At 42.4% G+C, this 13,180-nt stretch overlaps 2 protein-coding genes across 2 annotated transcripts in view; one reads left to right on the top strand and one right to left on the bottom strand.

Annotated features, from left to right (window-relative positions):
- The window catches only part of LOC135198545 (uncharacterized), a 189,372-nt gene that overhangs the window by 84,708 nt on the left and 91,484 nt on the right, over positions 1–13,180 (bottom strand).
- LOC135198837 (histone-lysine N-methyltransferase SETD2-like) overlaps positions 1–13,180 on the top strand; it is a 50,808-nt gene that overhangs the window by 16,504 nt on the left and 21,124 nt on the right. The window contains exon 3 of the mRNA XM_064226806.1: positions 63–223. The gene's annotated coding sequence lies outside the window, so the exon portion shown is untranslated. The remainder of the gene's footprint in view (positions 1–62; positions 224–13,180) is intronic.

Here is a 13,180-nt window from a genome sequence, read left to right as displayed (position 1 = left end):
TACTACAGTACTTTGGTTTTTCTTAAGTTCTTTTAATGTTTTATTATTTGTTTTAATTTTAGCCGTGAACCACAAAAATGTTACTGTGGGACTGCAATATGCCAGTGGTTGGCTTGGTGAATCACCTGATGAAAAAACTAAAGAAGAAAAAGAAGAGGAAAAAAGACAGGAAAGAGATAGAAGGAAACGAGAGGAGAAACGGTCGTATGTCGAAGATGTTGATGTAAGTTTTTGTTTAAAAGATTTTTTTCCCCCTAATGTCTATAATCCTCATTTAAAAGCAACATTTACCTTCCTTTTTGGATTGGATGATTTTCCATAAACCTTTTGCCATTTTTCAGGGAAAATGGGGCTGGATAAGGGCATAAGTTGCTCACCTTATCATTTCTCAATAATAGGTCAAGTGTTTAGTAATAGTAAAAGGATTGGTAAGGCAAAAACGTCTGAAATTTTAGATAAATACAAGTTTTGAACTTCATCTTCAATTATTGCAGGACTGAATGATTTATGGATCCCTAAATTCTGTATTCAGTCCCACTCCATTCGTGCTGAAATGTATACGTATTACTCATGCTTATTTTTTATGAAGAGAGAACCAATGGAAAAAGCATACTTAGTTATCATTCATAGAAAGAATTCATAAGAAAATTTAATACATTATAAGAATATAGTCTGCAGTCTGTATTAAAAACAGTTTGAAGTAAAGACTGTCTACATTAGCAGAGGGAAAATTCAAAGAAGGAAAAGTAAGAACAAAAACAAAACAAAATTTCTTGATATGGAAACTAGTACATACCAGTTTAGCATTAAAACTCCACAAAAATGCTATCTCTTAGAGTTTGCCCTAGTTAGGCTAATATGAAAGGGAACTCTTTCTTCTAAGGTGTCCAGTTCGTTATCCTTTTCATAGTCAGATTTTCACCTTACAATCAGTCACAAATCTCTCTTTAGCAATAGGAGATATTGCTTCAACTGTCTGATTACCAGTAGTGGTAGTAACAATGGTTTAACCACTATACTCTGTTTTTTTCCATCTGTCCACCCGCGTGTGATGTTTGCGTATGGGAACACTGCGTCTGGGGCCTAGGATAGTTACGCTATGTATAAATTTTAGGTAAATAAAAGGATATCTGGGTGTACCTTTGCAACTAAAAAGTGTTTTTGTACAAGAAACTTACCCAGCAGATATATACTTAGCTATAGACTCGGTCGTCCCGACAGAATTTCAACTCGCGGCACACGCGACAGGTAGGTCAGGTGATCCCCCATTCCCGCCGCTGGGTGGCGGGGTCTGGAACTATTCCCGTTTTCTAAGCCATAATTTCTCTGTCGGTTGAACGGACAACACCTATTGTTCGTTCCTCCATCTTGGATTTCTACTCGTTTGCCGAGAATTTGGATTGGTTTTTTGGTGACGTATTCTGTTTTTTCTCTGGCTTGGCATACGCTTATTGTGGACTGTTTTTCGACTTTGGTTTTGACTACTCTTTCACGATGTCTGACGCTAAGGCTTCACCTATGTTTAGAGTTTGCAGTAGGGAAGGTTGTAAGGTTAGGCTGCCTAAATCGGCATTAGATCCTCATAGTATTTGCGCTAAATGCAGGGAGAATGAATGTTCTTTTAATAACACCTGTGTTGAATGCGAGAACCTTACGGAGCTTGAATGGAAGGACTTATCATCATATGTTAGGAAGCTTGAGAGAGATAGAGTGAGAAAGGCTTCAGCTAGGTCATCTAGTAGATCTTGCTCTTTAGAACAAGAAGTTAACTCTCCTACTAACGATTTTCCCTTAGCCTCAGCTGCTTCTCCCTGTTCTGAATCCAAAGATTCTTCGTCAGAGAGGGAAAATGTTAAAGCTTCAATTAAGAAACTTCAAGCTCAGCTACGAGCTCTAAACCAAGGTAAGAGTGGTGATAGTGACTTGTGCAGTGTCCCCCAGTGCAGTGGAGGGGGCGTCTGACCGGTTCCTCATTGCTCCTAGGCCTAGACCGCTTCCAAACTCCCAGGACCAGGGGAGGAGGAATGTCGAAAGCCGCAGGGAGGATGCAGAACATCCCCAACGGTCAGGCGTCCCTTCGGCAGATCCTGTTGTAAAGTCCCAGGCTGCCTCGGATTGCCGCAGAAAAGGCGTCCTAAGGGAGTGTTTTTTGGCCTCAGACTCTTCCTCTCCTAAACGAGGATGGAGTTCGGCCTCTCTTTCGCGCCCTTTGAAGAGAGCCTGGAAGGCGCCTAAAGGAGACGCGGCTGATTCCAGCCCAGAGCGTTTTCCCGAGGATTGGCCTTCGGGACCTAAGAAGACTAAACAAGAGGAGCCTTCTCTTCAGGATCCTACGAAGAAGTTTTTGTTTAATCTGCAAGAGCAGTTAGCTTCTCTAGTAGGCTCCTTTGCTAAGGACTCGACAAGGAGGAAAGATGTTTCGCTCCCTGTTAGAGTTCCGCTAAGCGCCCCTTATTGCGTATAGGAGAGAACCCTCACAATCTCCAGGGCGTTTATCGCCTTCGTCGAGAGACTCGTCTGATAGGAGTTGTTCTCCTGAGAGAAGAGTTCTTTCGCCCTATAGGCTGTCTTCCCCGAAGCGCCCTCTGAGACGCCGCGAATCGAGCAGAAGTCTCGATCGGTTTAGGTTTAAGGAACCGGAAAACCGATTTAAGTATCAGGATCCTTTGGGTCTGCAGGACCAGGAGCCAGACAGGCGCAAAGAGGCAGCAAGACGCAAGAAAGGGCGTCAAGAGCCTCTCAGACCACAGGATTCAGGACGTCAGGATTCTGCTAGAAGGCAGGAATCAGGACGCCATGAGCCAGGACGCCATGAGTCAGGACGCCATGAGTCAGGACGCCATGAGTCAGGGCGCCAGGAGTCAGGGCGCCAGGAGTCAGGGCGCCAGGAGTTAGGACGCCAGGAGGCAGGACGCCAGGAGTACGTTAGGCGTCAAGAGTTAGGGCGCCAAGAGCCTGTTAAGCGTCATGAATCAGGACGCGGGGATCTTTTCAAGCGCCACGAACCTGGCGAACCTAGACAACAAGAGTCTAGTAGGGCGCAAGTGTGATTTCCGACAGGCAGGGAGCCTCACTCTTCGTATAGAAGTGCTAATGTTCAGAGCGCTCCCCCTTCTCGGGAAAGGAGTTCTTCTCTCCCGGGAAGAGCCAGATCACTCCCAAACGGTCTCCTTCTGTGGATCAGTTGGACCAGGTATCGGAAGACGACGAGCCAGTAGATGTAGCAGTTTCTGACTACAAGAGACTTTCTCTTTTGCTGCTAAAGGAGTTCGGAGACTCCCTTCATCCTGCTGACCCTCCTTCACCAGGATCGTTGATGTCTAGCACAAAAGCTCTCAAGTCGTCTTCCTTCGTCAAGATGCGCCCCGCTCTTTGTATGAAAAAGGCATTAAAGACTTTTTCAGAGGTTTGACTTCCAGAAGGGAAGCGGGCAAGACAGTTTTTTTTCCTGCCCTCCTTCCAAGTTAACAGGCAAACCAGGAAGGTGGTACGAGACCAAAGAACCTATGGGGTTAGGCCTTCCTTCTTCCGCAGATGCGGATTTTGCTTCCTTAGTGGACTCTTCTAGGAGGAAGTCTTTGCTGTCTGCTAAGGCAACTTGGGGCGGATGTGGTGGAGCTAGACCACCTTCTAAAGGGCCTCTTTAAAACCCTAGAAGTCTTCAATTTTATGGACTGGGCTTTGGGAGCGTTAGCTAAGAGAGCTCAGGACACTGACTTTGTTTCCCAGGAGGAACTTTCGAGTGTCCTGGCTTGCCTGGACAGAGCGGTCATGGACGGTTCCGTAGAAGTTGCCTCTCTTTTTGGAACGGGAGTCTTAAAGAAGAGATCGGTCTTTAGCTCTTTTCTAGCAAGAGCAGTATCACCTTTGCAAAGGACATCTCTTCTTTTTGCACCGTTATCCCCGCACCTATTTCCACAGGAGACTGTTAGAGAGGTTTCTAAATCTCTTACGGAGAAGGCAACTCAGGGTCTCCTCACGCACTCAGCCAAGAAGTTTAGGCCGGCAGTGCCTATAGAGAAAAAAGAGAGACCCTCTTTTGTACAGCCCTTTCGAGGTGCCTCCTCTTCTAGAGCCCCTCTTAGAGGTCGCAGACCAGATAGAAGGAGTAGACCATCTAGAAGGTCCTTCGGGAAGTCTAGATGAGCAGGGAGTCCTCCAGACGAAAGTAGGCGCCAGACTACTCCACTTTGCCAAAGTCTGGGCGCAGAAGGGAGCGGACTCTTGGTCCCCCTCTATCCTGAAAAAAGGATACTTGATCCCCTTCAGGGAAAATCCTCCCTTGACGACAACTCCAAGGGAGTTGACTGCAAGATACTCGGATCCGGTCCGAAAGCTTGCTATTTTGCAAGCAGTGGAACAGATGATTTCCAAGGAAGCGGTAGAACTGGTTCAAGATCTCCAGTCTCCAGGATTCTACAATCGGCTATTCCTGGTACCGAAAGCATCGGGGGATGGAGACCGGTTCTAGACGTCAGTGCCCTGAATTTCTTTGTATTGAAGAAGAAATTTTCAATGGAGACGTCTTCCTCTGTTCTATCTGCTCTTCGTCCAGGGGACTGGATGGTGTCCCTGGACCTTCAGGATGCGTATTTCCATGTGCCAATTCATCCGGCAGCAAGAAGTATCTGAGGTTCATGTTCCAAGGAAAAGTGTTCCAGTTCCGAGCGATGTGCTTCGGACTTTCGACTGCCCTCAAGTCTTCACGGACATCATGAAGAATGTAGCTTATTGGCTACATCTGGAAGGGATCAGGATCTCGTTATATCTGGACGATTGGCTAATAAGAGCCCAATCGGAGAAAAAATGTCTGGAGGACCTATTAGTTACTCTAAATTTGACAAAGTCCCTAGGACTTTTAGTAAATCGCGAGAAATCCATGCTGACTCCCCAGCAGAGTATTGTCTATCTGGGGATTCAGATGGATTCTCGGGATTTTCTAGCGTATCCTTCGCAGGAAAGGAGAGAACGCTGCTTAGAAAAGGTGGCAGTCTTCTTAAGGAAAGAACATTGTTCCGCGAGGGAATGGATGAGCTTACTGGGGACCCTCTCCTCAATGGAACAGTTCGTTTCCTTAGGAAGGCTACACCTACGACCCCTTCAATTTTATCTGAAGGAGAAGTGGGATTGGAAGTCCAACAATCTAGGAGATACATTTCCAATCTCGAAAGGGATCAAGGAGAATATCCGTTGGTGGTTAGATCCACAGAAACTAAGCAAGGGAATCTCCCTTCGCTTACAGAACCCTCGCCTAGCGTTGTTTGCAGACGCCTCAGATTCAGGGTGGGGAGCGACCCTAGGTTCGGAAGAAGTGTCAGGCACTTGGGAAGGAGAACAAGTGTCCTGGCACATAAACAAGAAAGAACTAACAGCCATTCATCTAGCTTTAGTTCATTTCGAGGAACAGGTCTCAGGTCTGGGGATTCAGATTCACTCGGACAACACAACAGCCCTCGCTTATATAAAGAAACAAGGGGGGACGCATTCCTTTTCCCTGTACGAATCAGCAAAGGGCTGATTTGGGCTCAGGAAAGGAAGATCTCTCTCCTCACAAGGTGTTTGTGCGGAGAGAAAAATGTCCGGGCAGATCTGTTAAGCAGAAAAAGAACAAGTCCTACCCACGGAATGGACTCTCAATCCTCAGATTTGCCACAACTTTGGCATCTGTGGGGAAGGCCCAATATAGACCTGTTCGCGACCAACAAGAATCACAGATTAGAGACCTATTGCTCCCCGATCTCGGATCCACAAGCAGTAGCAGTAGACAGCTTTCTGCTAGATTGGACGCATACGCCTTCCCTCCTTTCAAGATAGTAGGGGAAGTATTGAGGAAGTTCGCTTGCTTGGAAGGAACAAGAATGACCCTCATCGCTCCCTTCTGGCCAGCTCTCGATTGGTTCACAGAGGTGCTGGAGTGGTTAGTAGATTTTCAAGATCGCTTCCACTAAGGAACGATCTTCTCAAACAACCCCACTTCGACAGGTTCACAAAACCTCCCCGCTCTAAGTCTGACCGCCTTCAGACTGTCGAAGGACTTGTCAGAGCAAGGGGCTTTTCACGAGAAGTGGCGAAGGCTATTGCAAGAGCCAGAAGAGTCTCCACCTCTAAAGTATATCAGTCGAAGTGGGAGTTGTTTAGAAGATGGTGTAAGGGAAAGAAAATATCCTCTTCCAGTACCTTTTCTGTAACTGAAATCGCAGAGTTTTCCTATATTTGAGAAAAGACTGTAACCTGGCAGTTTCAACAGTGAAGGGTTACAGAAGTATGCTGGCCTCAGTTTTTCGACATAGAGGAATAGATCTGACGAATAATAAAGATCTTCATGACCTTATAAGGTCTTTTGAGACCACGAAAGAACATGTAATCAAGAAGCCTAGCTGGAACTTGGATGTGGTCCTCAAGTTCCTAATGTCGGAAAAATTTGTACCGTCTCACGCAGCTTCGTTTAGAGACTTAACGAGAAAGTCATTATTCCTTTTTGCGTTAGCAACAGCCAAGAGAATTAGCGAGTTGCAAGCTTTGGAAGGTAAAGTGGGGTTTAAGAAGGATTCAGCGATTTGCTCTTTAAACCATTTTTTCTAGCAAAAAATGAAAATCCCTCAAAGCCTTGGCCAAGAAGCTTTGAGATAAGAGGACTATCTTTGAATTTTGTCCTAACCTAACCCCTTTCTTTCTCTACAAAAATGAATAATCTACCCACCTGTACGCTTTCTCCAACTCCAGTACACTCCAGAAATCACCTTAAAACACCAGCACCAGACAAGACTTACGACCCAAAAAACAAACTCCTACCAGACAGAGAGCTCTCCATACCAACCACACACCACCAACACGTGCTTTCTCCTACCCCGTGTTATTGTTTACATCCTGCCGACGCCGCCGCCATCTTGTCTATGACGTCACAGCCTATGACGTCACAACACAACTTAAATACATCAACAGACACCTTCTAGAATCTACCACATGCTGTCCATATATAGGACACCCACCATATTTCAACAATGCATAAAATACCCATAACAATTATACAATATATAATCACACTTATCTATAACCCATCAACAAATTTAATCCAATATATAATCACACTTATCTCTTTCTCCCTCCCCTCCGACTGTTTCCTAACCTAGTATTCCCCTCTTAATTTCCTTCGTCCTCCAACTCTTTACCCTCTATATAATTTCTAATACATTCCCCTGACACTCCTGCTTTAGTTAATACATCAGCCACTTGCTCCTTTCCTTTTATCCATCTCACCTCCTTTATTTCCCCGGATTCAATGGTTTCCCTTATTGCAGCAATATCTATTTTTAATCTCTTGCTACTTACACCAGTGCTCGATTTGATGGCGGTCATTAGTGTTTTACTATCAGTGTTAACCAAGGCTTCTAAATTTCTCCCTCCTACTACCTCTTCCCACAAATGCTTGAAATATATCAATCCTTCTACAGCTTCCCCAACACTCAGGGCTTCAGCCTCAATGGTGGATTTTGCCACTCTCCTGGATTTCCTAGACTTCCACCACTATGGGACTTCTCCTCTTTCCCATCTGTCAAGAAATAATATAACCCAGTTGGGTATGGCCATCTTCTATGTTTCCAAATGAAGCGTCTGCATAGGCTTCCCAATAAACCCTTTCTTCTTCCATCTCACTTATTGTAACTTCGCCCATCATGCTCTTAGTTTTTCTCACAATTTTAATAAGTTTCTTCATATCCTGAGTTGTTCCTTCTTTAAATGCTTTACTTAATTCGCTAATATCATATGATATTTCTGGCATCGTGTGTAGTGATACCCAATTCAGCTGTCCTACCACTGATCTGTACTCTGTTAACTCCTTTTGTTCTAGCACTCTATACCCGTATATCTTCTAGCCTCTGGTTCTCTTATGGAATTTATATACTGCCACTGATTAAGGGAAAATCTATTCTCCTTCTGCTCTATTACTACTCCTATATACTTGAACCTTTTTACTCTCTTGTTCTCCTACTTGCAATTTCCCTTTCAATATCCCAATCGTTTCCTTTAAGAATCCTTCAGTTCCTCCGTAGCAAAAATCATCTACGTGTGTACACAAAATGCCTTCCAATTTTATTGTCCTTTTTCCAAAAGAATATATTAGCTTCTAGTCTACTTCTCTCACCTTGAAGCTCCTTCACTACTTTCACCACTTTACAATACCATGCTTTTGCTGCATCCTTGAGCCCATAGACTGTTTTCTTCAACTTCCATAATCCCCTCCAACCATCTTCCCTTGGTGGCTTCAAGTACACTTCTCTTTGTATCTCGTCACCTTGTAAATATGCAGTTTTGACATCCAATGTATAACAATTCCAATTTTTCACCTTTATTATGGTTAGACAGAATTTTAAAATTTCAGCATTGCATGTGGGAGCATCCTTTTCCCACTCAGCCATTTCTTCTTCAAACCCTCTAGCTACCAATCTTGCTTTACATATCCTTTCCCCCCTTTTATCTTTTCAGTTACTATCCATCTTGTAGATATAGCTTTTTGTCCAACATCAATTACCTCATATACCTGGTTATCTCTCCAACTTAGAAGTTCTTTTTCTTTAGCTTCCATTATGCTTCTATTTTCAAATCCCAGCAACACCTCCTCTTCATCTTCAATTTTTCTACCTGACTATAATCCCTCAAGTTAACCCACCCTTTGTCACCTGACTGTGAGTCTCGTATATTGTACGAATCAGCCCATGCTTGGCTTGATCTTTTTCCTGCAAGACCTAAAATAGTCCATTCTTCTACTTGTCCTGTATCATTGTTTATAGCCCTAACTCTATTTCCCTTTTTGAATTTTGGTATTTCTTCCATTAACTCGCTTTCTATTGACCCACTTTGCCCGTTATCTTCCACTGTTTCCTCTATCACCTCTCTTTCTATAGTCTCTTCTGTGTCTGCATTCCTTCTCTCACCTATTATCTCCTCTCCTTCCAGCCAATCTACTTTCCCTTCATTTGGGCCATCTGACCTACCTTTCACCCCATGGGATTTATCTATTCTAGCCGATATCTCTTCTGTATCTGGTGATCGTCGTTGATCCTTGTCACATGTATCCTAGCTACTTCTCTTAAAGAATCCCCATGTTTGACTATTATTGTTTTCCCCGATACTCCCACTACCTGAGCAGGTCCTCTCCATTCATTTTCATTTTCCCTCTTATAGAATACCTCATCTCCTACCACTGCTCTTCAAATTTATGTTCTCTGATGTTTTTGTTTAGCGCTATTCTTATTTTATTACAGGACTCATTTTTTATAAATGCTTCTCTGGCCTTGTGCATTGCATTCAGTGTGTCCCCTTACCATACCCTCTTCCATCCCTTTTTCTCTGCTTGCAGGACTTGAACTTTCTTCTCCTATTAGGTTAGGCAGTGAGGGTTTTTTTCCAAATACTAATTGGTTGGGAGAGAAACCTCCATTATTCATTAAACAGTTCCTAGCACTCACTACCCATTTCAAGCTATGGACCAATCTACTTCCTCTTCCTCCATCATCTTCCTTACACTTCCCTTGATCATGCCTACGGTTTTTTCACATAATCCGTTGCTCCACGGAGATTCTGATGCTGTGGCTAATACTTTAATATTCCATTTTTTCTGCCATCCTCCTTACTTTTTCATTTTGAAATTCTCCCCCCATTATCTGACAATATTTTGGAGGGTGCTCCAAATATAGCAAAACCAGCACTCAAAAAGTATCTTTATTATAGTTTCTGGTTTCTTATCTTTTATCCAACAGGCCTGACAATATCTCGTTGCCATATCCACTATTACCAAGAACTTTCTCTCTTCTATCTCTCCCACATCCATCGCTACGACTTCATTGAACGTTTTACTCCAAGAAAAGCCTACTACCGGTTTGGCGGGGTTTTTCTTTTGTATTTTTTACAAACCTCACAATTTTTAATCAGTTCCGTTAGTAACTTTCTTATTTCCTCTTTTTTCTTTTTTCGATTAACCCATTACTCCATTGTGCTTCCTCTGTTAGCTTCCATATTTTATCTCCACTTCCATGACCAAACTGTAAATGTAATTTCTTCATTGTGTTCTTAATTTCCCTCGGATTCTTTCCCTTCCAACCCTCCAGTAATAATTCTTCTACCTTCCTCCTCCTTATAGGTACTCTTAAATGACCCTGTTCGTCTTCTCTTAACTCTACTTTCATTCCCCCTAATACTTCTACTATGACACAATTTTCTTTCAAATTTAGGGTCATACCCATTTTACTCATGGTTTGCTTACCTATCAGCCAGGGTATATCACCTTGCAGATTTCCGTCTTCAAATAAAACTTTCTGTTTTTTAGTATCACAGGTATTTCTATTATTCCTCTGGACTTATAAGATGTCTCACCAAAATTAAACACTTTATTAGACTCTGTCCTAGTGTCCCTCATCTCCTCAACTCTTCCTGACTCAAATCCATGACAATACGTGCTAGTCACAATTCCCCGCAAACTGTTGATTTACACCCTGTGTCCAAAATTGCATCAACCACCTCCCACGATGCTTCCACTATTTTATTAACTTCTCCTACATAAACCTCTTCTTTCTTCGTCCCATTTTTCTGTTTCAGCTTATTTTCTTCTAGTCTTGTTTCAGTTTTCTTCCTATTATGAAAATTCTGAGGACAATCCCTAGCCCAATGCCATTCTGAGCTGCATATTGCACATACTGTTACCTTCCCTTCTTTGTTTATAGGATTTCTACCACCCCTTCCTCGGTTCCATCTTCCCCGATATCTTTGGTTTTTCCCTCCCTCTCCCAGAACTGGCATTGCCTTCTGACGAACCCCACCATTCCCGTTCCTCTTTAGTCCCTAATCCCTCAAATAGTCTTTTCATTGTTTGCGACACTGTTCCGTACTCTAGCTTTTCTTGCCCACAAGCCGATAATACCATTTGTTTTTTTATTTTCTGTGAGATTTGCTTGCTCTATTACATGATACCCCTTGACTTCGCCTTCAAGCGCGCCTTTCCCCATTGCTCTTTCACACTCAGATGCTGCCTTCTCGTATCTAATTAAATAGTCCGCCATATTTTCACTAGATTCTCTTCTATTAGAAGGTATCTTTTTATTCTACCGTAATTCTCCATTACCGAGTCTTTTAGATAGGCTTTATCTAGTTTTTTTCTCTAGGATTAACTTTGGACCCTCTGTACCAGTAAGTTTATCTTTATCTAATGCTTCCACTAGCTCTCGGGCTTTCCCTTTTAAGCTCATTCTCATTTCTATCGCCGGGTATTTTGTATCTTCTCCATACAACAATAGCCAATCTTCGGCTTGACCTTTCCATTCTTTGTATTCTTCTTGTATCCCGCTAAACCTAGGACATTCCCTTCTCCATCTAGTAGTCTCCCTTTGTTCACTGTCGGATCCAGGCATCTTTGATCAACCACGCTCTGCTACCAGTTTGAATTTTGTCCTAACCTAACCCCTTTCTGTCTCTACAAAAATGAATAATCTACCCACCTGTACGCTTTCTCCAACTCCAGTACACTCCAGAAATCACCTTAAACACCAGCACCACAAGACTTACGACCCAAAAAACAACTCCTACCAGACAGAGAGCTCTCCCATACCAACCACACACCACCAACACGCTTTCTCCTACCCCGTGTTATTGTTTACATCCTGCCGACGCCGCCGCCATCTTGTCTATGACGTCACAGCCTATGACGTCACAACACAACTTAAATACATCAAACAGACACCTTCTAGAATCTACCACATGCTGTCCATATATAGGACACCCACCATATTTCAACAATGCATAAAATACCCATAACATTATACAATATATAATCACACTTATCTATACCCATAACAATTATACAATATATAATCACTATCTTCATTAACAGGGAGAGAACTAGAAAAGGACTTTGTGTCCAGTTCAGGGCACTCAAGTTCTACCTGGAGAAGAAGAAGTTGCTGAAAGGTAGAGAAGAAAGTCTTTGGTGCTCTGTAAGAGATCCGAAAAGATCGATTTCTAAGAACGCCCTTACATACTTCATAAAAAGATGTAATAAGGGAAGCTCACCTTAACCCCTTCTTTACCGGGTGGGTGAGCAGAATGTAAACTTGCGTTCGCTGCCGAACTGAATCTCTCGGTAGTGACTCCAGTTTGGAGGGGTGCCGATCGTAAAAATATTTGCCAAAAATACACTAATCAAGACAGGCTAATGAAATTATCAGGTATTATTAGTACTATAATAACGCATATTTTCTGTTAGTTTTATCTCCTACAGGGAAAATAAATGATTTTATGAAAAAAAAAAAAAAGGGAAACTCAGTGTCCTTTGTACAAGGGGACACTGGTGGTCGGTGAGAAAACTACGGTCTTGAATAGAAATTCGGTCTTACAGAAGTTGGTATATCGCTGGAACATGCACATAAGTATTATCAAAATAGAACAGTAAATAAGCACGTAATAACAAAAAAAAAAAAAGAAAAAAACAAAAAAAAAAAAAGAGCAAAAACTAAAGCGAAAGCCCCGCCAATAAATATGGAAATCGCAATTTTTTAGTATATCTTTCAAAATTGGTCAATGTACATTTTCTACGTTTTCTAAGATTAGTTTCATCACAGAAAACAACTTTAGGGGCATCAGGGGTATCTAAACTAATTTTTCAAGTTTCTTGTCCTCAAGAAAAAATCGCTTTTTTTTGCTTTTTCTCTGGCTTGGTTTTTTATATATAAAGTTACTATAAGGCTTTATTTATACCTTCATTTATCTGGTGTTCATATCTTTTATTTGTAAAATGTAATAAGTGAATAAATAAATAAATACAGTAATGATGATACAACTGGTTTTTTACTTGGGTAGAAGTTATTACATGTTTACGCTTGTCTGGTTTTGTGATTTTTTGTTGAGACGCAGTTCATCTGTCACCTACACACTACTATAAACCAGTAATAATACTATTTTTTTGGGTTCATCATACGTCTGGCATCGTGTCATACTGTTTATTTTGCTCCAAACTCTTCAAACCGAAATTACAGAATGATTGGAAGTCCCTATCTGAAAAGAGGAGTTTTGGTGGTACTATGCGTACCACCTTTATGCACCCGGTGCGGTAGTAGACTTGAATGGTGGTACCCACCTACCTCCAAACAAACTTTCGGTAATGAAGAGGTTAAGTGCGATGAAGAGCATCTCA

Source organism: Macrobrachium nipponense, chromosome 22 (assembly GCF_015104395.2).
Source record: "Macrobrachium nipponense isolate FS-2020 chromosome 22, ASM1510439v2, whole genome shotgun sequence".
Lineage (NCBI taxonomy): Eukaryota > Metazoa > Arthropoda > Malacostraca > Decapoda > Palaemonidae > Macrobrachium > Macrobrachium nipponense.
Note: the sequence above shows the minus strand (reverse complement) of the source record. Positions and strands in the feature narration are given on the sequence as shown.